Source organism: Rhynchophorus ferrugineus, unplaced genomic scaffold, assembly GCF_030347505.1.
Source record: "Rhynchophorus ferrugineus isolate W39M unplaced genomic scaffold, kcgeb_rfMv2 rfM5, whole genome shotgun sequence".
NCBI classification, from domain to species: Eukaryota; Metazoa; Arthropoda; class Insecta; order Coleoptera; family Curculionidae; genus Rhynchophorus; species Rhynchophorus ferrugineus.
Window position 1 is genome coordinate 9,506,384 of NW_027472584.1, and position 26,386 is coordinate 9,532,769.

The window sequence follows — 26,386 nt, forward strand, 5'->3', positions numbered from 1 at the left end:
CATTGTCTGTTTTATTGGAAAAACTATAATCTAGTTTAAAACTAATATAAGTATATAAAAATATTATACTAATAAAATATACAGTTTTACTACGTTTGTCGTTGTAACATTTTAAGTTTTGGTTTATTAAAAAGAAAATCCCTTTAAATTACTACTCGAAACCAGGTAATTAGTACCTTAATTGTACATTAAATAAACATTAAATATTTAATAATCACTAATAGCAATAATAATCAGTTCAGCATTTAATACAGAGAAGAAGAAATACAGAAATTAAAGAAAATATTCATCATATCTTGTTTTTAACACTCCTCGTATAATTTACATACCAAAAATATCGAATAGTTTTCTCTTTCTTTATATTGTAATAATTCCATTCGCTTACTATTAACTGATAAAACGATATGTGTTTTCAGACTATGCAAATTTTCAATGCAGCACATGTTTCTGATGATTCAATGAATGTAGTCCTATTAGAATGCAGAAACCCTAATGATTCCAGATAGATAATAGTAATGGTAAGTCATAAATTTCTTTATTAAATTAAATGTAAATGAATTAGACGTTTGTACAGATTAGGATTTTGAACGCGTTATCACTGTTTTATAAAAAATTACTACAATTAAAAAAAAAGACTCATGATTAAAAATATTGTCCATTGTGAGGACTATACTGGATCTATTTTTCTGACAGAACATGAATTCTATAGTAGAAAATAATATACCTCTTCAAACAATTAATAAAAATCAATCCGTTTTTGTGTATATTCATATATAAGTAGTAATATATTAGCAATAAGAAAGAAAATATTAGTGGAATATGATTTTCCATTTGCTTATGTTGCTATAACGACCATTTTTATTTCAATACTTTAATTAATATTGTTCCGTAATTTCAATATTATTATTACATTTTAAAGACATAAATATATGAACATTAATACTGACAAAACATGGTCATTGAAAGGCGCGAACAAAAATTCATCTCCGGATTGTTCTTTAAAAAAAATTTTTTCTGCCCAAAACTCGAGAGGTTTAACACAATAAGGAAAAAAACTGTTTACGCTTTAAGAACATGATAGATAGTAAATTTTAAGCTATTTCAGGCTTGCCTATATATATTATTTGCATAAATATGTGTTCAATGCCTTAATAGCTTATTAAATTAAAATATAGTAGCAAAATATTCAATAATATAACAATCATTAAACAATTTTACAACACCAAATGGCAAATCTTAATAATACAAATGAAAAGTTTAAAACCCCTGATGACTTAAGATATTTTAGTAATGAGTTTGTATTTAATATTGCTAAAGTGACCTACTCTTAAACATTGAAATAATAATTATTAATATTAAACATACAATTAAAATGTAAAAAAAAAACGTAATACCGATATGACAATAACAGCTAAACATAGAAAATGTATAAATATTCATTTACATAAATTATAAATTAAGTAATTCCGAGTAATCAATAGTATTAAAATTAAATCCTAAAATATTATCATTAATTTTCATTAAGCATGAAATCATAATCTCTTTATATTAAGCACTGAACAGTGTTAAATTGAAAGCGGTTTCGCTAAAAAATACTTGTACAAATTGAAAAGCAGCAGACTCTCGTTAATGGGAATTAATAAATGTGAACATATACGAACGTTACTCGGTGATTTAAATAATAAATGTTTTATTAAAATAAACAATTAATACATAATACATATATTTATAACTAAAACATTTCAACAGCGATACTTATTTATTAGAAGTAGAAAAATCTGAAATTTTAGTCTGCCTTAATTAGCGTTTAGACATTGTCTTCCATTGCCTGCGCTCATAATATACGAAGAAGTAAAATATCTAGGCTTGGTTAAAAACTTCTATACCTTCACAGTCACTCACTACATTTCGAACTCCAATGGGTACGTACTAATCGTCATCACATATCATCCATGTTATTATCATTCGTTTACTTATCTTCGTTCCATAAATTAATATCAACTGTAGAACAAGAAATATTAGGATTTACCATTTTATTGTTCCTTAATTATACTAAAGGAAACAGAATCATCTTCATTTATATAACCATGTAGAGTTTCATATTGGACCACAATAATTAATGTGGTTAGATACAATACTAAATAATAGAACACACCATGAAATCTTTAGATTTAATATTAACACTTAATATTATCTGAACCCCAGGTTATATATGAGTTACATAACTTAGTTTTTTGTGTAATTCCTGTCTATCAGTCCTAGAGCAGAAATAATTTTATCTGGAGTATAGAAAGATATTTGAAATTTTAGATGATAATTGATACATAAGAAATATAATGATTGGTAAATATTTCATTAATATACATATTAGTAATCATCAAACCCACTCTTTGAAAATTTTATTCAGATATTGTCCTGAAAAATCATTGATTACTTTCAATTATGTTATGGTAGCATTTTAATTTTACATGTCTTTCTCAGCTTTTACCCCCCTAATTTAACACTGGATTTAATCAAATTAATAATGTCACATTTGTCACATTCTACAAAGAGATAGATTATTCAATGTAACCATGTAGAGTTTTATATCGGACCATAATAATTAATGTGGTTAGATACAATACTAAATAATAGAGCACACCATGAAATCTTTGGATTTAATTTTTTTTATTATCTAATTAAAATATTGCTACTAGTCTTTTAATTTGTCTTTATGATAACTTAAATCTAGGTACATAACTAGCAAGACCCATCGGCCCTATCTCAGTCTCTGGTGAAATAATATTTATACATGTCACTGCTGAATTTTTTAGTATATGCACCTCACTACACAACACTACACAAGATCAGATGGTTTGATGTTTTTGAGTCTATGTCCTGTTCTGGTGGTATTCATTAGTTGCAATATTTCAATATTCTTGTGATAGTGGAGTCTTTCCTCATGTCCCCTTGCAATTCTCTTGTTTTCTTGATTGACTGTGGGTATCTGAAGGTCTCGATGTAGGTAATCAGTCCTATAGTATTTGGGTGCACCCACAATACCTCTCAGGACTTTGTTCTGAAAAATTTGTATTTTATTTATGTCACTCTTTGCATAATATCCCTATAATTGAGCTCCCTATGTCCATATAGGTTTCAGTAATTACTTATATAATAGCAATTTATTATGTACTGATAATTATGATTTTCTTCCAATTAGCCAGTACATTTTCCTATACTTCACTTCCTGTTGTTTTCTTTTCTTCTTTGTATGTTCCTTCCAGAGAAGTTTTGCATCGAGATTCATTCCGAGATATTTAGCGTTGGTGCTATAGATATTTAGCGTTGGTGCTATATGGAATGATAGTATTATTTAATGTTATGGGTGCTTGTACGGTCTGTTTATAGGTGAACTGCACATGTACAGATTTACTTTCATTAATTCTTATTTTCCAAGCTTGTGTCCAATTATTTATATTGTTACTTACGTGTTGTAATTTGCGTGAGGCTTCTTCACTATTGTCTCCGACAGCTATAATGGCAGTATCATCAGCAAATGTAGCCATCGTCATATTTTCCGTTTGTGGTATATCACAAGTGTAGAGTAGATAAAGTATTGGTCCCAGTACACTTCCTTGTGGTACACCTGCTTTAGCTTCTTTTATTGTAGAGTAAGCTTCTTCTTGTTTGATTCTAAACATTTTGGTTGTAATGTATGATTTTAATAGTTCGGTGTGTTGTTTTGGTAGCATTTTCTGTAGTTTATGAATAAGACCTTCATGCCAAACCTTATCGAAAGCTTGTGCTACATCTAAAAATATAGCTAAGCATAGTTTTTTACTTTCGTAGGCTTTTTCAATAACATCTGTTATTCTGTGGACCTGGTCAATTGTTGAGTGCTTGTTAGTAAATCCAAACTGTTGTGTTGGTATTAGGTTTTTTCTCTCTATGATCGATTTTATTCTTTTCAACAGAAGTTTTTCAAAAACCTTAGATATTACTGGCAACAGTGATATAAGTCTATAGGCTTTTATTTTGTTCACTGATTTCCTAGATTTTGGGATCATTATAATTTCCGCCATCTTCCAAATGTCTGGGACATGTTTTAGTCTAAATGCTATATTGATCAAGTTGGTGTGTTTTATAATTCCCTTTCTTGGTAGTTTTTGTAGTAATTCTTCTGTTTGCAGTAATCGTAGCCTGGTGATTTCCTGGGGTTAATGTCCGTTTTAATAACTTTGGTTAACTCGTTCGCGTGACTAATTCAATCATCGAATTTTCAGCTTCTATGTCCGGCAAATTATGTTCAATATTAGTTTCGTTTGGTTTGAAAGTTTTTTCTATATATTCAGAAAATGCTTCTGCTTTTTGGTGATTGTCGCGTGTCCGATTCCCACATAAGTCTCTTATAGGTGGACTGTGTAGACATGAGCGCTTTAAATATTTTGTGGCTTTCCAGAGTGAGTAATCAGTTTCTTTATCATCTGTTAAATTTCTCTAATTGTCATTTCTGGTTTTCTTTTTAATTTCCAGTATTTCTTTTTTCAGTCTTTGGGTTATATTGTTTAGACTATTTTTATTTTCAGGTGGTCTATTTTGTTTTTCTGCTTCAAAATTTAATTGTTCAATTTTCTCGAGGGGTACATTTAGTTGAATTCGTTTGTTCAATTCTTCAGCAAATCCTTCCCAACCTGTTCTCTTGTTTGTTAATGTTGGGTTTCTTTCTTCTCTTATTATATTTTCGCTCAACGTCAGAATCACTGGCGTATTAGCTGAACTTAGCTCAAAATTTTCTTCGATTTTTTTTATAGTTGGAAGTTATGTTTCTTACTATGAAGACCAATAAGTTGGTTTTCCATTTGACATGTAACTACATCTTAGTTCAGCAGCTGTTTTTTGCAGTTCATTACCTTTAGTAGTTGTCATTCTGGATCCCCATCTTGTATTTTTTGCATTGAAATCACCTCCAATTATAAATTATTCTCCCAGGTTGCTTAGGACATTCAGATAATTTTCCTTTTTTTGATTGTATCTTGGAGGACAATAAATTGCTGCTATTGTAACCTTGTATCTGCTTGATTTGATAGTTACTGCTTTTACCTGATTTTATTGCATTTCTTCCTCTTGCGGTGTTAGCTGGATGTATGGTATGATAAAATATATATCCTCTAAATTTTATAAAGGATTCTTTTATTAAATTGGTTTCTGATATTAGACAAATATCTATTTTCTGCATATCTAGGAATACTTGTGGGGTAGCGTGATGTTGCTGGATCCCATTAGCATTCCAAATCGCTATTCGATATCTTTATTTGTCATTTCGGGTTTTTGGGGCCACAGACCACGGGCCACACATGTTTTTCATTTATAGTTTTTCAATCCTTTCGGAAAAATATTCGATAATTTTTTCTTGTCTGTCCAGCTTTCCTGTTAGTTTAAGTAGCAATTCGTTTGGTGGTTGCTTCATCTTCTTTTGTGTCTCTTTGGTTATTTTGACCGATACTTTGGGCATAAGTCATTTCTCCATTAACGTTGTTAGATTTTTTCGATTGTTTCTTTTCACTCATTGTTTTTTGAGGTTTAACTTGAGCTAGTTTATTTCTCCTCTCTTGTATTGTGTTTTAGCAACTACACATCCTCTATAACTTACCGGATGGGCTTTATTGCAGTTTGCACATTTCGGCTTAGCTTCCTTGGGTTTTCTACACTCTGTGGTGATATGTTTACCTGAACATTTTACACATCTAGGTTCTCTTCTACATAATTTCTGTGTGTGTATGCAATTGGCATCTTTTGCATTCGATTTTAATTTGATTCGATTTTTATTTCGACCCCTAAAATTGTTTTAATACCAAAAATAGTTTTTGTGTCCATATCATCTTTAAAGGCTAACATAAATAGTAATGCTATCTTGTGGACTAAAATTTCTCCTTTGTTGTTTTTGGTCTTTTCTTTTTTTTAAATATTTGTCGCATTTAAGAATTTAAACCTATTTTGGTTTAGTTCTGCGATAATTTTTTCACTTTTAGCTGTTCATGGAAGCCCTCTTGTCATAACTTTGATGTTTCTGGTTTGCTTGTCTTCATAAGAGTACCATTGCAATTTCAGCAACACTGAACAATCTATTATTTTTGTGACTGTTGTACGGCATTCGGCGTTCAATTTTATTTGTCCATTGTTTAGTACCGTTGCTTTGAATATTATATAATTGGACCTCAGTGTTTCGTAAAGCAAGTCAAAGTCGGTAACATTACTTACGATAATTAGGGGTGACCTGAGCATTCTAATTTCTTTATTTTGTTCATTAATTTGTTTTATTTTTATTGGTTGTGATGAAGATCCTGGGGAGTTATTTGCTTTTCTTTTTCTATTTTTAACCGTTATCCAGCCTACTTCTTTCTGAAATTCTTCATGTCAAAATTGGATTGAAACTTCATTCAAAAATTGGACTGCTTTTGATGGCTTTGTTGTTTATCGTTGTTTTGTCCTTGCCCTCATAGCTCTGTTTATTTAGTTGTAGCTGGAGGGCACTTATTTGTTTTCGCATATTGGTAAATGCAATTTCAAGACTTTTCGCTTTCACTTTTTCGCTAGTCTTTAAAATGTTATTGTTAGACTTTTTTTAACGCCGCATTTGTGACACAGATGTTGCACTTTTGTTTTGTTTCACTGACCGTTTCCCCGAACACGTCTTTACTCTGCTGAGGTCAAACATCGACTAGATTTAATATTTACACTTAATATTATCTGAACCCCAGGTTACATATGAGTTACATAAATTAGTTTTTGTGTAATTCCTGTCTGTTAGTCCCAGAGCAGAAATAATTTTGTCTGGAGTATAGAAAGACATTTGAAATTTTAGATGTTAATTGATGTATAAGAAATATAATGATTGGTAAATATTTCATTAATGTACGTATTAGTAATCATTAAACCCACTTTCAAAATCTTATTCAGATATTGTCCTGATTAGATCATTATTCTCAATAATGTTATCGTAGCATTTTAGACATTGCCTACGCCCGCAATATACGATGAACTAAAATATCTAGGCTTGGTTAAAAACGTGTATAACTTGGGCGTCAATCACTACATTTCGGACTCCAATGGGAACGTCCTCGGCCTCCTCACTGTCAATATCTTCCACGTTATTATCATTTGGTTCTCTTTATTCCTTAAATTACTATCGGCTGTAGTACAAGTTATATTATGATTTACTTTTATGTTATTATTCCCTAACTATGTTATACTAGGAAGAAAATATCGTCATCTTCATTTATGGTACCTAATAGATTGTTCCAACCTTTTGGAATAGTTTCTTGATTGAAAACATTTCAGATCATATGCAAATTTAAAATAGCTTCCCGTAGTATCATCTGTTTCAAAGTTTCAGATATGTTTTCATGATTCTCTAATAAGACAAATGAAAGTATAAACTTTCGAAATTATAGTTTGGTATCTTTAAATTGTGAATAGAATATTTGCAATTACAAAATCTTCATCATAACTGGGACGGGACAAAGCGCAGAAATATACTGCCAGTCGTTCCAGCAGTTTTTAAGTGATCATAATCAACACGGATATTAAAGTTTTTAAATGAGCGAGGATTTTTTGCATTTCCGATAATCATTGGCTATATTTTGTATGGACCCTTAGCATTAGTACAATATAGAATAATTAATCGCTGTTTTTTCAGCTTCCTACCCGGAGCAGGTTTTTCAAATGATGCAGTAATGGTTTTGCATAATTTTGTCTTTATAGCTTTGTATCTGCTGTATATAGAAAAAAATTATTTTAATTAATTAAACAAAATTAAATTATAAAAAATTAAAATGAATACCTGTAATTGAAGGTTTAATCTTTCAGAGATCTGAGAATTGTTTGGAAAACATTTAACTATTTCCCATTTTCCTTATATAATAAAATAAACTAGAAGCCTTCAGCTCTAGGGAATAATTCTTCTGATATCGTTGATATTCAGGACAAGTTATTCCCCTTAGAGGGCATGTGAGCGCCCTTCCAAACTAAAGTTGAAAATGAGGATAACTAAACTTATTCGATCTATTCACCATTCTTAGATTCTGGTTTTCTAAATATTTTATTACTATTACTGTGGATATTCGACTAATTGTAATGTTTTAAAATATTAAGGAAATTAGAAATGGGTCACGTCTAAAATTATATTTCATTTGTAGTCGATTATTTATGAACGAAATCGCTTTCTGTTAGGCATTTCTGCAGTTTATTCTAAATACTGTATATTTGCCTACGGATAGAGATTTTGTAAAACAGCTTTAATTGGTATACTAATAATATATTAAGCTCTTGCGTGTATTTTGATCAACAATATCAAATCTTTAGAATGCGAGGTATTTATGTGGTATGTTGGTGATGGTGTTGTCATTTCAGTCAACAGTTCTCCGTTTAATATTATTGCGTTCTTTATTACTTTTGTTCTTGTTTGATTAGAAGAATGTCCATCAAATATTGACCCTGGATTTAATTTTTTTTTTACTCTTTGAGATTCCACAATCTGCCCTATAGGCAATAAGTATTTCTTATGTCTATATTATATTTACATGGCATGCAGAAAATCACTTCATTAAGCGATCTTCTGTATAAAATATTATCTTAATTAATTAGTCTTATTCTAAAGCTTATTCTAGAGTTTATATATGTCCAGTAATCAGATCAGGTGGTGTTAAACGTTTTAGTCTACACACTTCACTATCACATCGCATATTTAGCTGATTAGCGAGTACATTGGGATGCACCGACACTCTTTCGAAGTAGTTCACACAAACACGTTGAATTACAATGTATATGTTGTATGTTCTAGAGGAATATCGCGTTGTATCACTTTATTTGAAATATAGTACGGAGCATTAACAATGGCACGCAACACTTTATTTTGGAACCGTTGAATGATGGATATATTAGATTTGCTAGCGGTACCCCATAGTTGAATTCCATATGACCAAATAGGCTTGAGTATAGACTCATACAGCAACACTTTGTTATCTAATGATAACTTGGATTTGCGCACGATCAGCCAATACATTTGATATGATTTCAGACGAAGTTGTTTTCGTTTATAGAGTATGTGCTTCTTCCAGGTTAGGCGTCGATCTAAGTACAAACCAAGATATTTAATTTGCTCTGCTTGGGGGAGTTGACGATGATTGATATACACCGGTGGACATTTTCTTCTACGGTGGGTAAACTTTATATCAATGGATTTTGTTTCATTGGCTTTAATGTGCCTTATCTTCAACCATAATTGTATTTGCTCCAGGGGGGTTTGTAAGTTTATTGATGCTGTGACTGGATCTTCATGGCATGCTAAGATTGCTGTATCGCCTGCATATGCTGCCACAGTAGTTATTTTTGTGGTGGACAAATCAGCCGTATACAGAAGATACAGTACTGGACCCAGTACACTACCTTGCGGAACTCCTGAATATATGGGATTTAATTCGGTATGTTCATCGTCTTGATTTACAATAAAATATTTATTAGTGAGATACGATTTTAGTAACTGATAGTCCGGATGAGGGAGAAGTTTCTTTAGTTTAACTTGTAAGCCCGTATGCCATACTTTATCAAAAGCCTCAGATATATCTAGAAAAGCAGCCGAACAATATCTTTTGGCATTTAGGTCAGCGTTTATTTTGTTTACAAGCTCGTGCACTTGTTCTATAGTCCCATGCTTATTGCGAAACCCAAACTGATGTTCTGGAATAATTTTTCTTTTTTCTAGTATATAGTTTAGCTTCTTGATGTACAGTTTCTCGAAAACTTTCGAGATTGTCGGTAATAAACTTATAGGCCGGTAGGAGGTTACATCTTCTGGTATTTTCCCTGGTTTAAGAATCATTAGTATTTTAGCTACACTCCAAATGCTAGGAAAGTAATTAATTCATAGCATAGCATTAAATATGAATGTTAGTAGTTTCATACCCTTTTCTGATAGTTCTTTTAAAATTTTACCAGTAATTAAGTCATTTCCAGTCTGAGACTGGAAAGGTTTAAAAACATTTTTTAAGTGTTTTAAGAAAATGTCGGCCTTTTCTTTATTGCTTCTAGCCCAACTATTTTCGCTTGTTTTAATAGCTGGGGTCTCTTAAGCTTTCTTGTTGTTTTCCACAACGAATAGTTGTACCAACTTCAGTTGGTGTCAAATTCTCTAGGTATTCTTGACTGCCTTGGTTTTGTTCATTTTGAATTAGTTCTTTCAGCTCTTTTATTGCCTTATTAAATTTTCTCTTATTCCCTTCAGTCCTTTGCTGTTGCCAATTCCGTCGTAACTTTCTTTTTTCTGCTATCTTTTTCTGTATTGTACATGATATATATGTATTTTTTCTTGGAAATGTTTCATTGTTAGGAGTCGCGGAATATGCTGCCTCCTGTATATTTTTCGTAATGTTTATTGCTGCCATTTCTATGTCAATTACAGTTTGTAACGGTAAGTTTAGAGAGATGTTTCGTTCTAAGTTTTCTCCAAATGAGGACCAGTTAGTTCTATTATTGCACAGAGAAGGGGGTTTATCTTTGATGGAAATTTTTGAAAAAAGTGTTACTATTATTGGTGAATGATCAGAGGACAGGTCAAAACATGATTCTGCATGACACTTTTTTGTATCAATATTTTTTGTAATACAGAAATCTTTAGTATCTGGTTTTTTATTTCTGTCTGAAGGCCAATATGTTGGTTCACCAGTAGAGATATGTTGTAAGTTATCTGTCTTTATTGCTTTTAGCAGTTCTCTACCTTTTGAGGTTATTATTCTTGAACCCCATAATAAATGTTTTGCATTGTAACCTCCTCCGGCTATAAATCTATTACCTAGCCTACTGAAGAATTCTTGAAGTTGTTCTGCCTTGTTATGTTCGGGTGGGCAATAAATTGCAGACATTTTTAATGGTCCATGGACTTCCTCTATGGTTATACTGGTTGCTTGCAAGTAGTCTTTGCGGAATTTTTCTTTTTCGAAATGCTTTATATCATCTCGAATGATTATAGCTGTACCATGTGCTTTATCATCAGGGTGATTTGTATGATAAAGCTTATATTTGGGAATTTTCAAATAATGTTTGTCCGTAAAATGTGTTTCGGAAACCATCATAATGTCAATATTTTAATCAGTTACGAACATTTTTAGTTCCCTGGCGTGTTGTTGGAGCCCATTGGCATTCCAGACGGCGCTTTTGTAGCATGGTTTCAGGCATTAGGCAAGTTTGCTGACGACGGTTGTGAGTAAACCAAGCATCGTACTCATTTGATCCATTAGTTTGGCCATCATATTTCCTAATCTAGAGATGTTGTTGCTAGTTTCCGTAGGTTGTGATGTGGTTTCTCGCTTTTGTTTTGAACCATTTTCAACCATTTGCGCATAAGTTATATCTGGTTGGCTTGGTTTGGTGGATAGACTGGTAGGTGTGGATTGTTTTTGTTGCGGCTGGTGCCTTTTTTCTCTTAAGGCAGGATATAGTTTCTGCTATAGTTGCTTGTGAACTGCGCAGCCCTTGTAGTTCGCTTAATGATTTTCGTTACAGTTAGCACATTTCACTTTTCCATCGCGAACTTTACGAGTGCAATCTCCTGTTTTGTGTTATCCTGCACATTTTACTCATCTAAATGATTTGCGACAGTAAGTTTTTGTGTGCCCGTGCGCTTGACACCTCGTGCATTGTGGTATAATTCTTTTTGTGTGTGGTGGTTCGCATTTAATAATGTTGTTTTCTTATTTGGTTATTTCATACACCGCCTTATTATTTCCATTAGGTTTAATATCAATATAGAACATAGGCAGAGGTTTTTTTGTTGTGCAATGTCGTATATTGTGAACATTTACGACCTCGTGGCCTTTTTCAGCTACCTTGATGGTGTTAAAGTCCGTCCCGTGATGTAATCCTTTTAACACGAATTTAAATGTTCTCTCCGATTTTGGCCTGAATATATGGTATTGGGTGTTTCTTTCATCTAATTCTTTTACAAGAACTTTAAAGTGATCCGCTTCGAACAATTGGATTTTAATTGTTTCATAGCTCACTGTTTTAATTGTGTAATTCGTAGTAATGGTTTTCAATAGGTCATGGATGTGTTTTATTACTTCTACCTTATAGACTGTAATTGGTGTTGGTTTAAGAACAACTTTTTCAGGGCTTGGTTGTATATTCTCTTCAATTTCTTCCGACAGGTTGCTAAAGCTGTTGTTTGTCTCTATTGGTTTCTGTAACTAATAGTCATGATTCTTGTTTGTTTCCTCGCGATTTCTTCTTCTGGACTTCTCAATCGTTTTTTGTTAATGACTGTAGTCCATTCTGATGGTAGAGTTTGCGTTATTGCTGATTTTTAATCTTATAGTTTTAAGAGTTTTAGTCTTATATCAAAGTGTGCAGGTGATTTGGTTGAATCGCTGTGGTTTGCCATTTTTAGATTTTTAATATTTTATTTTATTTAATTCCAGAGGATAAAAATATAAAATAAATACATTGGTTATTTCACGCACTTCATTTTTCACTTACATTTTTTGCACTAGTTTTTTTGTTGACCAAAAGTACTATAAATTAATTTCAAAAGGACTGTTGTAAAATAAGGGGAAATAATTTTAAAACACTAATAAAAATGAGATGCAGTCTTTTTGTCTGGTCACGTAATCACGTATTCACTACACTTTAGGTCCGCTGAGAGACGAATAGCCGCATCTGTTATGCTTTTTTAACACTCAATTAAATAACCGTAATAAAATACTGGGTTTTTTTAAAGAAAGGTATCTTTCTAGAGCTTGGAGCGTATTGAAAATACGTCTTCACCCTACGAAGGTTGGAACCGAACTATACCCTGGATTTCGTGAAATTTATAACGTGATATAATTTTATGATTTGTCCTATTCTGCAAAGCCATACCAGATTATTCAATGCAACCATGTAGAAATGAAAATCTCACCACGATAATTAACGAAGTCAGATATCATTCTCAACCATAGAACACCATAAGAAGTTTGGATTTTCGCGATGATATCTGAACCCCAGGTTAGACTTGAGTTACATACAAAACTGTTATTGTTTAATTCCTGTGTATCAGTTTTTCAGCTTTTAGCCATTTAATTTGACCCTGGATTTAATGAAATTTATAATGTGATATTATTTTATGATTTGTCATATTCTGCAAAGGCATAGCAGATTATTCAATGCAACAATGTAGGAACTAAGATTTCATCACGATAATTAACGTAGTCAGATTTCATACTAAATCATAGAACACACCATAGGAAGGTTTGATTTTAGTACTTAATCATATCAAAACCTCAGGTTAGATTTGAGTTACACAAAAAAAAATTTTGAGTAACTCCTGTCTATCAGTTTTTCAGATTTTATCCCTTTACTTTGACCCTGGATTTAATGCAATTTATCATGTGATATTATTTTATGATTTGTCATATTCTGCAAAGGCATAGCAGATTATTCAATGCAAAAATATAGGAACTAAGATTTCATCACGATTATTAACGTAGTCAGATTTCATACTAAATCATAGAACACACCATAAGAGTTTTTGATTTTAGTATTTAATCATATCAAAACCCCAGGTTAGATTTGAATTACACAAAAAAGTTTTTTGAGTAACTCCTATTCATCAGTTTTTCAGATTTTACCCCTTTACTTTGTCCCTGAATTTAATGAAATTTATAATGTGATACTATTTTATGATTTGTCATATTCTGCAAAGGGATAGCAGATTATTCAATGCAACAATGTAGGAACTAAGATTTCATCACGTTTATTAACGTAGTTAGATTTCATACTAAATCATAGAACACACCATAAGAAGTTTTGATTTTAGTACTTAATCATATCAAAACCCCAGGTTAGATTTGAGTTATACAAAAAAAATTTTTTGGGTAACTCCTTTCTATCAGTTTCTCTGATTTTACCTCTTTACTTTGACCCTGGATTTAATGAAATTTATCATGTGATATTATTTTATAATTTGTCATATTCTGCAAAGGGATAGCAGATTATTCAATGCAACAATGTCGGAACTAAGATTTCATCACGATTATTAACGTAGTCAGATTTCATACTAAATCATAGAACACACCATAAGAAGCTTGGATTTTAGTACTTATTCATATCAAAGCCCCAGGTTAGATATGAGTTACATAAAAAAAAATTTGGGTAACTCCTTTCTATCAGTTTTTCAGATTTTACCTCTTTTACTTTGACCCTGGATTTAATGAAATTTATAATGTGATATTATTTTATGATTTGTCATATTCTGCAAAATCATAGCAGATTATTCAATGCAACAATGTAGGAACTAAGATTTCATCACGATTATTAACGTAGTCAGATTTCATACTAAATCATAAAACACACCATAAGAAGCTTGCATTTTAGTACTTATTCATATCAACGCCCCAGGTTAGATTTGAGTTACATAAAAAAGTTTTTTTGAGTAACCCCTGTCTATCAGTTTTTCAGATTTTACCCCTTTACTTTGACACTGGATTTAATGAAATTTATAATGTGATATTATTTTATGATTTCTGCAAAGGGATAGCAGATTATTCAATGCAACAATGGAGGAACTAAGATTTCATCACGATTATTAACGTAGTTAGATTTCATACTAAATCATAGAACACACCACAAGAAGTTTTGATTTTAGTACTTAAATTAAAACTCCAGGTTCGATATGAGTTACCCAAAAAAGTTTTTTTGAGTAACTCCTGTCTATCAGTTTTTTAGATTTTACCCTTTTGCTTTTACCCTGGATTTAATGAAATTTATAATGTGATATTATTTTATGATTTGTCATATTCTGCAAAGGGATAGCAGATTATTCAATGCAACAATGTAGGAACTAAGATTTCATCACGATTATTAACGTAGTTAGATTTCATACTAAATCATAGAACACACCATAAGGAGTTTTGATTTTAGTACTTAATAATATCAAAACACCAGGTTAGATTTGAGTTACACAAAAAAGTTTTTTTTGGGTAGTCCTTTCTATTAGTTTTTCAGATTTTACCTTTTTTACTTTGACCCTGGATTTAATGATATATATGATAGGATATAATGATAGGATATAATGTGATATTATTTTATGATTTTTCATATTCTGCAAAGGGATAGCAGTTTATTCAATGCAACAATGTAGGAACTAAGATTTCATCACGATTACTAACGTAGTCAGATTTCATACTAAATCATAGAACACGCCATAGGAAGTCTTGATTTTAGTACTTAATGATATCAACGCCCCAGGTTAGATTTGAGTTATATAAAAAAGTTTCTTTGAGTAACCCCTGTCTATCAGTTTTTCAGATTTTACCCCTTTACTTTGACACTGAATTTAATGAAATTTATAATGTGATATTATTTTATGATTTGTCATATTCTGCAAAGGGATAGCAGATTATTCAATACAACAATGTAGGAACTAAGATTTCATCACGATTACTAACGTAGTTAGATTTCAAACTAAATCATAGAACACACCATCAGAAGTTTCGATTTTAGTACTTAGTCATATCAAAACTCCAGGTTAGATTTGAGTTACACAAAAAAGTTTTTTTGAGTAACTCCTGTCAGTTTTTCAGATTTTACTCCATTACTTTGATCCTAGATTTCATGAAATTTAAAATGTGATATTATTTTATGATTTGTCATATTCTGCAAAGGGTTAGCAGATTATTCAATGCAACAATGTAGGAACTAAGATTTCATCACGTTTATTAACGTAGTTAGATTTCATACTAAATCATAGAACACACCATAAGAAGTTTTGATTTTAGTACTTAATCATATCAAAGCCCCAGGTTAGATATGAGTTACACAAAAAAAAATTTTTTTTGGGTAACTCCTTTCTATCAGTTTTTCAGATTTTACCTCTTTTACTTTGACCCTGGATTTAATGAAATTTATAATGTGATATTATTTTATGATTTGTCATATTCTGCAAAGGCATAGCAGATTATTCAATGCAACAATGTAGGAACTAAGATTTCATCACGATTATTAACGTAGTCAGATTTCATACTAAATCATAAAATACACCATAAGAAGCTTGGATTTTAGTACTTATTCATATCAACGCCCCAGGTTAGATTTGAGTTACATAAAAAAGTTTTTTTGAGTAACCCCTGTCTATCAGTTTTTCAGATTTTACCCCTTTACTTTGACACTGGATTTAATGAAATTTATAATGTGATATTATTTTATGATTTCTGCAAAGGGATAGCAGATTATTCAATGCAACAATGGAGGAACTAAGATTTCATCACGATTATTAACGTAGTTAGATTTCATACTAAATCATAGAACACACCACAAGAAGTTTTGATTTTAGTACTTAATCAAATTAAAACTCCAGGTTCGATATGAGTTACCCAAAAAAGTTTTTTTGAGTAACTCCTGTCTATCAGTTTTTCAGATTTTACCCTTTTGCTTTTACCCTGGATTTAATGAAATTTATAATGTGATATTATTTTATGATTTGTCATATTCTGCAAAGGGATAGCAGATTATTCAATGCAACAATGTAGGAACTAAGATTTCATCACGATTATTAACGTAGTTAGATTTCATACTAAATCATAGAACACACCATAAGGAGTTTTGATTTTAGTACTTAATCATATCAAAACACCAGGTTAGATTTGAGTTACACAAAAAAGTTTTTTTTTGGGTAAGTCCTTTCTATTAGTTTTTCAGATGTTACCTTTTTTACTTTGACCCTGGATTTAATGATATATATGATAGGATATAATGATAGGATATAATGTGATATTATTTTATGATTTTTCATATTCTGCAAAGGGATAGCAGTTTATTCAATGCAACAATGTAGGAACTAAGATTTCATCACGATTACTAACGTAGTCAGATTTCATACTAAATCATAGAACACGCCATAGGAAGTCTTGATTTTAGTACTTAATAATATCAACGCCCCAGGTTAGATTTGAGTTATATAAAAAAGTTTCTTTGAGTAACCCCTGTCTATCAGTTTTTCAGATTTTACCCCTTTACTTTGACACTGAATTTAATGAAATTTATAATGTGATATTATTTTATGATTTGTCATATTCTGCAAAGGGATAGCAGATTATTCAATACAACAATGTAGGAACTAAGATTTCATCACGATTACTAACGTAGTTAGATTTCAAACTAAATCATAGAACACACCATCAGAAGTTTCGATTTTAATACTTAATAATTTCAAAACCCCAGGTTAGATTTGAGTTACGCAAAAAAAAATTTTTGGGTAAGTCCTTTCTATTAGTTTTTCAGATTTTACCCCCTTTACTTTGATCCTGGATTTAATAAAATTTATAATGTGATATTATTTTATGATTTGTCATATTCTGCAAAGGGATAGCAGATTATTCAATGCAACAATGTAGGAACTAAGGTTTCATCACGATAATTAACGTAGTCAGATTTCATACTAAATCTTAGAAAACACCATAAGAAGTTTGGATTTTAATACTTAATCATTTCAAAACCCCAGGTTAGATTTGAGTTACGCAAAAAAATTTTTGGGTAAGTCCTTTCTATTAGTTTTTCAGATTTTACCCCCTTTACTTTGATCCTGGATTTAATGAAATTTATAATGTGATATTATTTTATGATTTGTCATATTCTGCAAAGGGATAGCAGATTATTCAATGTAACAATGTAGGAACTAAAATATCATCACGATTATTAACGTAATCAGATTTCATACTAAATCACAGAATACACCATAAGAAATTTGGATTTTAGTACTTAGTCATATCAAAACCCTAGGTTAGATTTAAGTTACACGAAAAAAATTTTTTTTGGGTAACTCCTTTCTATCAGTTTTTCAGATTTTACCCCTTTACTTTGATACTGGATTTAATGAAATTTATAATGTGATATTATTTTATGATTTGTCATATTCTGCAAAGGCATAGCAGATTATTGAATGCAACAATGTAGGAACTAAGATTTCATCACGATTATTAACGTAGTCAGATTTCATACTAAATCACAGAACACACCACAAGAAGTCTTGATTTTAGTACTTAATCATATCAACGCCCCAGGTTAGATTTGAGTTACATAAAAAAGTTTTCTTGAGTAACTCCAGTCTATCAGTTTTTTGGATTTTACCCACTTAAGTTTGACCCCGCATTTAATTAAATTAATAAAGTGATAATATTTTATGACTTGTCATATTCGGTAGAGATATAGCAGAGTATTCGGTGCGACCAGGTACCACGATAGTTAACGTAATCAGATATGTTAAATCATAGAATTTTGGATTTTCGCACTTAGTAATATCTGAACACCAGATTAGATTTGAGTTACACAAAAGAGTTTTCTTGAGTAACTCCAGTCTATCAGTTTTATCGGCTTTTACCCACTTAAGTTTGACCTCGGATTTAATTAAATTAATAAAGTGATAATATTTTATGACTTGTCATATTCGGTAGAGATATAGCAGAGTATTCGGTGCGATCAGGTACCACGATAATTAACGTAGTCAGATATGTTAAATCATAGAATTTTGAATTTTCGCACTTAATAATATCTGAACACCAGATTAGATTTGAGTTACACAAAAAAGTTTTCTTGAGTAACTCCAGTCTATCAGTTTTATCGGCTTTTACCCACTTAAGTTTAACCTCGGATTTAATTAAATTAATAAAGTGATAATATTTTATGATTTGTCATATTCGGTAGAGAGATAGCAGGGTATTCAGTTCGACCAGGTACCACGATAATTAATATAGTCAGATATATTATATCATAGAATTTTGGATTTTTGCACTTAATAATATCTGAACACCGGATTAGATTTGAGTTACACAAAAAAGTTTTCTTGAGTAACTCCAGTCTATCAGTTTTGCGGCTTTTCTTGAGTAACTCCAGTCTATCAGTTTTTCGGCTTTTACCCACTTAAGTTTCACCCCGGATTTCATCAAATTAATAACGTGATAATATTTTATGATTTGTCATATTCGGTAGAGAGATAGCAGGGTATTCAGTTCGACCAGGTACCACGATAATTAATATAGTCAGATATGTTATATCATAGAATTTTGGATTTTTGCACTTAATAATATCTGAACACCGGATTAGATTTGAGTTACACAAAAAAGTTTTCTTGAGTAACTCCAGTCTATCAGTTTTGCGGCTTTTCTTGAGTAACTCCAGTCTATCAGTTTTTCGGCTTTTACCCACTTAAGTTTCACCCCGGATTTCATCAAATTAATAACGTGATAATATTTTATGATTTGTCATATTCGGTAGAGGGATAGCAGAGTATTCAATGCGACCAGGTACCACGATAATTAACGTAGTCAGATATGTTAAATCATAGAATTTTGGATTTTCGCACTTAATATTATCTGAGCACCAGATTAGATTTGAGTTACACAAAAAAGTTTTCTTGAGTAACTCCAGTCTATCAGTTTTGCGGCTTTTCTTGAGTAACTCCAGTCTATCAGTTTTTCGGCTTTTACCCACTTAAGTTTCACCCCGGATTTCATCAAATTAATAACGTGATAATATTTTATGATTTGTCATATTCGGTAGAGGGATAGCAGAGTATTCAGTGCGACCAGGTACCATGATAATTAACGTAGTAAGATATGTTAAATCATAGAATTTTGGATTTTCGCACTTAATATTATCTGAGCACCAGATTAGATTTGAGTTACACAAAAAAGTTTTCTTGAGTAACTGCAGTCTATCAGTTTTTTGGCTTTTACCCACTTAAGTTTGACCCCGGATTTAATCAAATTAATAACGTGATATTATTTTATGATATCTCATATTCTGTAGAGAAATAGTAGTATATTCAACGCAACCATATGGAGATTCAGATCTCACAACAATAATTAATGTAATTAGATTTCATATTAAATTATAGAACACGCCATAAAAACTTCGCATTTTAGCAAGCAATATTATCTGAACCCCAGGTTAGATTTGAGTTACACAAATGTGTTTTATTTGAGGTAATTATTGGGGTATTATCAGTTCCAAATCAAAAGTAATTTTGTTTGACATATAGCAAGACATTTGAAATTTTGTTTAAAATTTGAATTTATGGATTATATATATATATATATATATATATATATATATATATTCATTTTCTAGGTGTGGTGTAAGTTATAATATATACATACATATTGAAATTACATAAAACGTTGTTAATATACTGCGATAGGTAAAAACTGGAAGAATTGTAAATATAGGGCGGAAATAAAAGCGAATAAAGTGGATCCAAATAGGAGTAGGAGAAGAGAATGCTATCAAAGCAATAATAGACGAAAATGTCGCAACAAATAGAATTAAAATAGTCCAGAAAGTTTCTTTAGATGATCCATTCATTCAGTGTTATGGAATATTTGAAATATATGTTGTTTCTTATATATATAATGATGTCTAGTCTATTTCAGGCAATAAGATGGGACTTTATATTGGTGTTGATTAATCAAGATAAAGAATACTTTACTTATGTATATTGAAATAAAATTGTTGAGTAATCCTTCTTTTACAGCGAAGCATTATCCATAAATTACTACATTTAACTTGCAAGAACGCTACATTTAACTCCATAATAGTAATAATTTAGGTATAATATATATGTGAGCATCGATCCTCTATCAAAACAATTAGCGATAACAACACTCTGAATTGATCTTTGTAAATAGTATGGTATTCCCCAGGAGAGCAAAGGATTATGGAATTCCCAACGCTAAAAGAGAAAACACCCAAATCCCGCCCTCAATCAAGAACCCAACAATGGAACTGGACCTATAGAAACCCCGACAAATATTTAGACGGCCTCTTCTTCTCCGGGCTCCCTCGAGTATCATAGTACCTATGTCGTCAACTGTAAATTGTCAATCACTCGAATAAACCATAAATAATCCCGTCAGTTTCTATTATTTTAGCACGGGTAGGTTAAGTTGCTGTATTGATTTCTAGTCTATTAACAGGTTGTTCATGATTTACTTAACAAGTCAATTGAAAAGTCCCTCGCCTACCACAGTAAAACAGATTTTTTGGCAAAATTAGTTTTTTTATTCAATTTTATTCCCTTCAAAGGTGATTCACTGATTATAGCGACCCTCCAACGATGCCATTTTTGTAGTACGATTTGTCCTTTGCTTCAAAATAGGCCTTGGCAAAAACTCGGGTTTATTACGCCTAATCATCTTCAACCCACTTTGCACGGAGCTTTCTCATACCCCAATATTCGTAAATGATGTACACGTTCAGTTGATATCTTTAGAGTGTCTGCTATTTCATTCAATTGCAGTTTACGGTCATTCTAAATCGTTTTATGATTTTTTTTCTTTCTTTTCGTCGGTAACAACCTCTTTTGTGTATCCACTGCGTTCACCTTCTTCGGTGCTCATTTCACCACGTTTAAACCTGATGGTTGATTTTCCTAGGGCAGTGTCCAGAAACTAGGCATCAAACCAAGTTTTTGCTTCTGTATACTGTAACTGTATTTTTTCGCTTCATAAAGTAATATTTTGTCAACACACGAAATTCCTTTTTATCCATTTTTTTTAAATAACAAAAGTTGCTTCACTCAAAATGCTATAATTCACAAACTAACGATCCGATTTTTTGAGGGTTAGACTTAACTAAAAAACACATGGATTTAATTCTAGTAGCGCCATCTATGTGTCAGGCCGGAGACTTTTCAATTGAGCTGTTATGTATACGTGATAAACGCTCCATAAATTGTACCCATCTACTACCACATAATTAAACTCTCATTGATGGCAATTAATATGATTTCTTGATGAGCTACATAATATTTGTTTGGATTGTAGTTTGGACAACATGAATACGTTGATGAATGAATGTCATTGTATAATGTAAGCACAGGGAATGAACAAAATAATATGAACACCTGACATATACATATTTTATATTTATTAATAAGAATTTGAGCCACCATTTGCTGAATAGTATTCGACTTAATTCAAATTAATTGCTTCAATGATGGAGGTGGAAATCTACTCATCACTCTCTGCTGTAAAACTCCCCATCACACAGAAATATTGATATATAATAATAATACACTATTGATTATTAAAAAAAATCATTAATATTTAAAATTAAAAGGGGAATTACTAATATTTTTCACTTAACGTTTCTTCATCATCAGTTCTGCATTCCAATATTTGAACATTTTAGCGCACTTCAATTTTATCTGGATTATGTATCTTTTATTTAAGAATAAAAAACTGGCATTGTGCAACCAACAGAAAGAAATGGTAAATGAAATAATTAAACTGAACGGAATTATCAAAGTATCTAAATTTGCCCACAATCGATTTGTCGATAATGACCGTACTGTGTCACCGTAACCGATAATAAATTTAAATTTTAAGAACCTTTACATAATTGAATGAGTACTCCAAGCAGAATAACCATGAAATGATACAAATATACTTGACTAGGCTGCCAAAATAATCATTTTACATTAGTTACTATCAACTGTAACTACAACACAAAAAAAGATTTAATTTATATACATTTGATGATGGTTTAGCGACTTTGAGGCATGTCGAATTTTACATAGTGGAATAACAGTTTACAAAATACCCAGAAATATAATCCCAAATGTTGAACATGGGTGGGGTACCAACAGCGCCAACTACAACACGATAACGAATAGCAGCTCATTCAGTGACCGACCATCGTTTGGTTTAGACGTGCCACCATCGACAGCCCAAGCCTTGCCTTCAGATAAACCCAGCGCCGAATCTTTTATCACTTGTATTTTCCACATCTTTATATTACTTCAATAATTAGCGGTCACATAATGTAAACACCACAGTTTTATTTCGTTTTACCTCCATTCACCGAAACCCTAAAGTGGTGACCCCGACGTGATCTTCGGCAAAATTTGATTTGGTCTTGTGAATGGAGGGTACTTGCAACATGGTGTATTTTACGTGATCATTATCTTTTTTTTATGCAAAATTTTCAATATTTTTAATTCGATTCTTTTTCCATATTACTGTTGTTCCTTCAACATTGCATTATTTCAAACAGTTATTCCTCATTAAATTTTATTTTAGGGCTGGAACAATGAACCTTAAATTTAATTTCATTATTTCCCTTTAATTATTTTTCCAAATTTTATTTCTCTGACAATCTTTTGAATTCTCAGAGCTTTTGACATCACGATCTAATCATCAATATTACGACTAAATATTTCTTTCGGCAATATGTTTAAATCATAATGTCTTCCTTCGCTCACCGTCACAGTCTTATTGGCAGACATTTTGTTTTGAAAGGCTTTGAGCAGCTTCGGTAGGATACCGTCGTTATTTGTTTTTTTTCTCAATTACCGTAACGTATGTGACCACGGATTAATCACAGAGCAGCTCCAGAAGCTAGGTACCGATTGCAGTCACCGTATACTCGTCATGTCTTCGCCGAGGCACCAGAATTGCCAACGTCTCGCCGTCAAAGAAAATAAGCTACCACGTCGTCGAACAATCGAACCTCCCACAGCGTCGATTACGGGAGGCCTGTCCGAAAAAAATGGCTTGTTTTTAACGTCGTCCATAGACCACGTTGAAGTGCCAAAGCGACGATGAAGCAACGGTATCTGTAGAACCGAAAGATATCAACAGCCTTACCAGATTGAAACCGTACCAACCACAACCGTTTTGATTTATCATATGTTTCAAAACTCTTTTCATGCTGTACATTTTTTTGTATTTGATATTTTATTTTTCATACCTTTTTTGTATTTTTATTTGTTTAAAATAATTGTATATAAAATTCTGGCAGGAGAGTATTGTAGCGACCTTGAGGCATGTCGAATTTTACATAGTGGAATAACGTCTACAAAATACCCAGAAATAAAGTCCCAGATGTTGAACATGGGCGGGGTACCAGCAGCGCAAACTAGAATACGATAACGAATAGCTAGTAACCCCGAGACGTTTATCTGAGAGATTATTGAAGGGTACATTGGATCATTCAGTGACCGACCATCGTTTTGTTTAGACGTGCCACCATCGACTGCCCAAGCCTCGCCTTCAGATAAACCCAGCGCCGATTCTTTTATCACTTGTATTTTCCACATTTTTATATTAGTTCAATAAATAGCGGTCACATAATGTAAACACCACTGTTTCATTTCGTTTTACCTCCGTTCGCCGAGCCATATAATCAACCCTTATGTGGATTTAATAACTGGAACAGAAAACCTCGGTTGAATAAAAACTTGTTTATTTCATGTGTTAAATACTACATATGTCCGATGGAAGGATGGATAGAATATTAGGTAAGGTTAAGAAAGTACGGATGCGCTAGGTTGATACTGTTACAAGGGATATAGAAAAAGGAGAAAATAGAAATAGATGTTTTTTTCTTGTTCCAAGATAACCAGCGAGAACCAAATAGTCTTTTGATGATGTCGCTTTGGGTTCGGAACAGTGAAGTGTTTTGCGGGCGACAGAAGCCGTGAGTTACGACTGGGATTGTCGTATTTGGTTATCTACCGAGGTTTGTGGATGCGTGGGGAATTTGTCAAAGTGTTGTCGTGTTCTAAGGCGCCTAGGAAGAACATTACACTGAGCATGTTCGTGAAACTGTTCACGAACGGGATGCCTGATTCGAGGTGAGTGTTGACATTCCTCATAAATCAAGGGGCATTGAGAAACGCGCGAACTTTTTTGGATTGGAACACTCGGAGTAGTTCAAGTTGTCTCTCAGATACATACCTGTACCACACCTGTGCTCCGTAGAGGCAGACTGGATGGACTACCATTTTATACAGAGTAGCTTTCTGAAGGATTGAGAATTTACTTTTTCTTCAGAGGAGCGGGAAGAGTAGACTATACATTTCATTGCCTTTGCAGAGAGCGTGCTGGATTTGGGCTGACTATAGGAACCTGCGGTCGAACTGGAGACTAAGGTATGATACTTTCTGGAACCAGGAGATAGGGATTTTATCAGAGGCGATAAGCGCGGAACTCCTTCTTGCGGTGGAACGGAATAGTCCGAGTTTTGCTCAGGTTTATCTGCAGCCGCAATCTGAATTTCTGCCACGCAATCGCCTGGTTCAGTTGGACTTGTTCAGTTGTTGAATAGCGTCGGGAATGTAGCCGTATGTATTGAATAGCGTAGTAGATTGTGTTATTCAGTAGTAGATTGTAGGAGACTGCGTCACCGATCCTCACTTGAACGGACCTACCGTCCAAGTATGAATCTATCAGGAAGATTAGGTCATTTGGTAGACCAAGCTTTTTAGCTTTGAAAATTAAACCGTCGTGCCAAACTTGGTCGAAAGCTTTGGAAACATCTAAAAAGATGGCTGTAGTTTTTCGACCTTTTATTATTGTCTGATCGATTGTTGCTGCGATGCGAGCAGTTTAATGAAATCTTGAGTGTTTGGCATGGAAACCGAATTGTTCTTTCCGGATTTTGTTGTGTACGTCAATGGAACTATTTAAAGCGTGTAATATCGCTTTTTCGACAAGTTTGGAAAGTGAATTAACCAGGCTGATAGGCCTATAGTCAGATGCAGCTCTAAATAAAATGCACAAATTGTAATTTAGAAATTCATTTTAATAATAGCTTTCTTATCTTATAAACATATACAACTACAATACTTAATCAAATAGTTTACAAAATCTGTATTTAGACATGCTTTAAGATATCAAGTTCTCCTATGAATTATTAAACTAGATGTTTAGTTGATTTTACTTTACTTGACTTCGATGACAATGTTTGGTTCATTCATTATCTGTAGTCAAATATTGCTCGAAATGTTTGAAACTTTTTGTCAAAACACACATACCAAACTATAAAATCAAATCGTTCAATCAAATATATGTCACTTACCCTTAACCTGGTGAAATATAGGCCATCGAACTATTTGATGTACAAAAAAAACAGACATTTGATATTGGCTTTTTGTAATTTAACCGATATGGGATTTGATTGATATATGTTCAATGCTTTAAAAAATTAATTAATATATTTCTTTGTATTTTAAGAATATATACTCATTCAGTAGTGAACAGGAGTGAATATTCAGTGAGTTCAGTTAGAAGCCCATCTTTTTCATTCTAGTTGGCATTCGAATCTTATAAAAACATATACTGGCTTCATGTATACTTGTACGACTAAGCCCATTCCGTTATATTAAATATAATTTTCCATATTATTTGGTAACTGAAAATAAAAACAAGATTTTTAAGGATTGATATACACAATAAACAAAACAAATGAGGCTTGACTTCAAATGTTATTAACAGTGTTATTTACCTCAATACTACTATACTTTAGATATAATTAAACGTACCTAAAATAGTAAATACTCACAAGAGAATGACTTATTGTTGTGAATAAATTACCTATGTTT

The 26,386-nt window shown here is 32.1% G+C and overlaps 2 long non-coding RNA genes across 2 annotated transcripts; both read left to right on the top strand.

Annotated features, from left to right (window-relative positions):
- The first annotated feature begins 387 nt into the window (after window positions 1–387).
- Window positions 388–20,909, top strand: LOC143197212 (uncharacterized). The gene is made up of 2 exons (XR_013005955.1): window positions 388–518; window positions 20,703–20,909. It is a non-coding gene; the product is annotated as an uncharacterized LOC143197212 (long non-coding RNA).
- Window positions 16,148–20,678, top strand: LOC143197213 (uncharacterized). The gene is made up of 5 exons (XR_013005956.1): window positions 16,148–16,363; window positions 16,416–16,642; window positions 16,697–16,947; window positions 17,000–17,226; window positions 17,279–20,678. It is a non-coding gene; the product is annotated as an uncharacterized LOC143197213 (long non-coding RNA).
- Window positions 20,910–26,386: the final 5,477 nt, after the last annotated feature.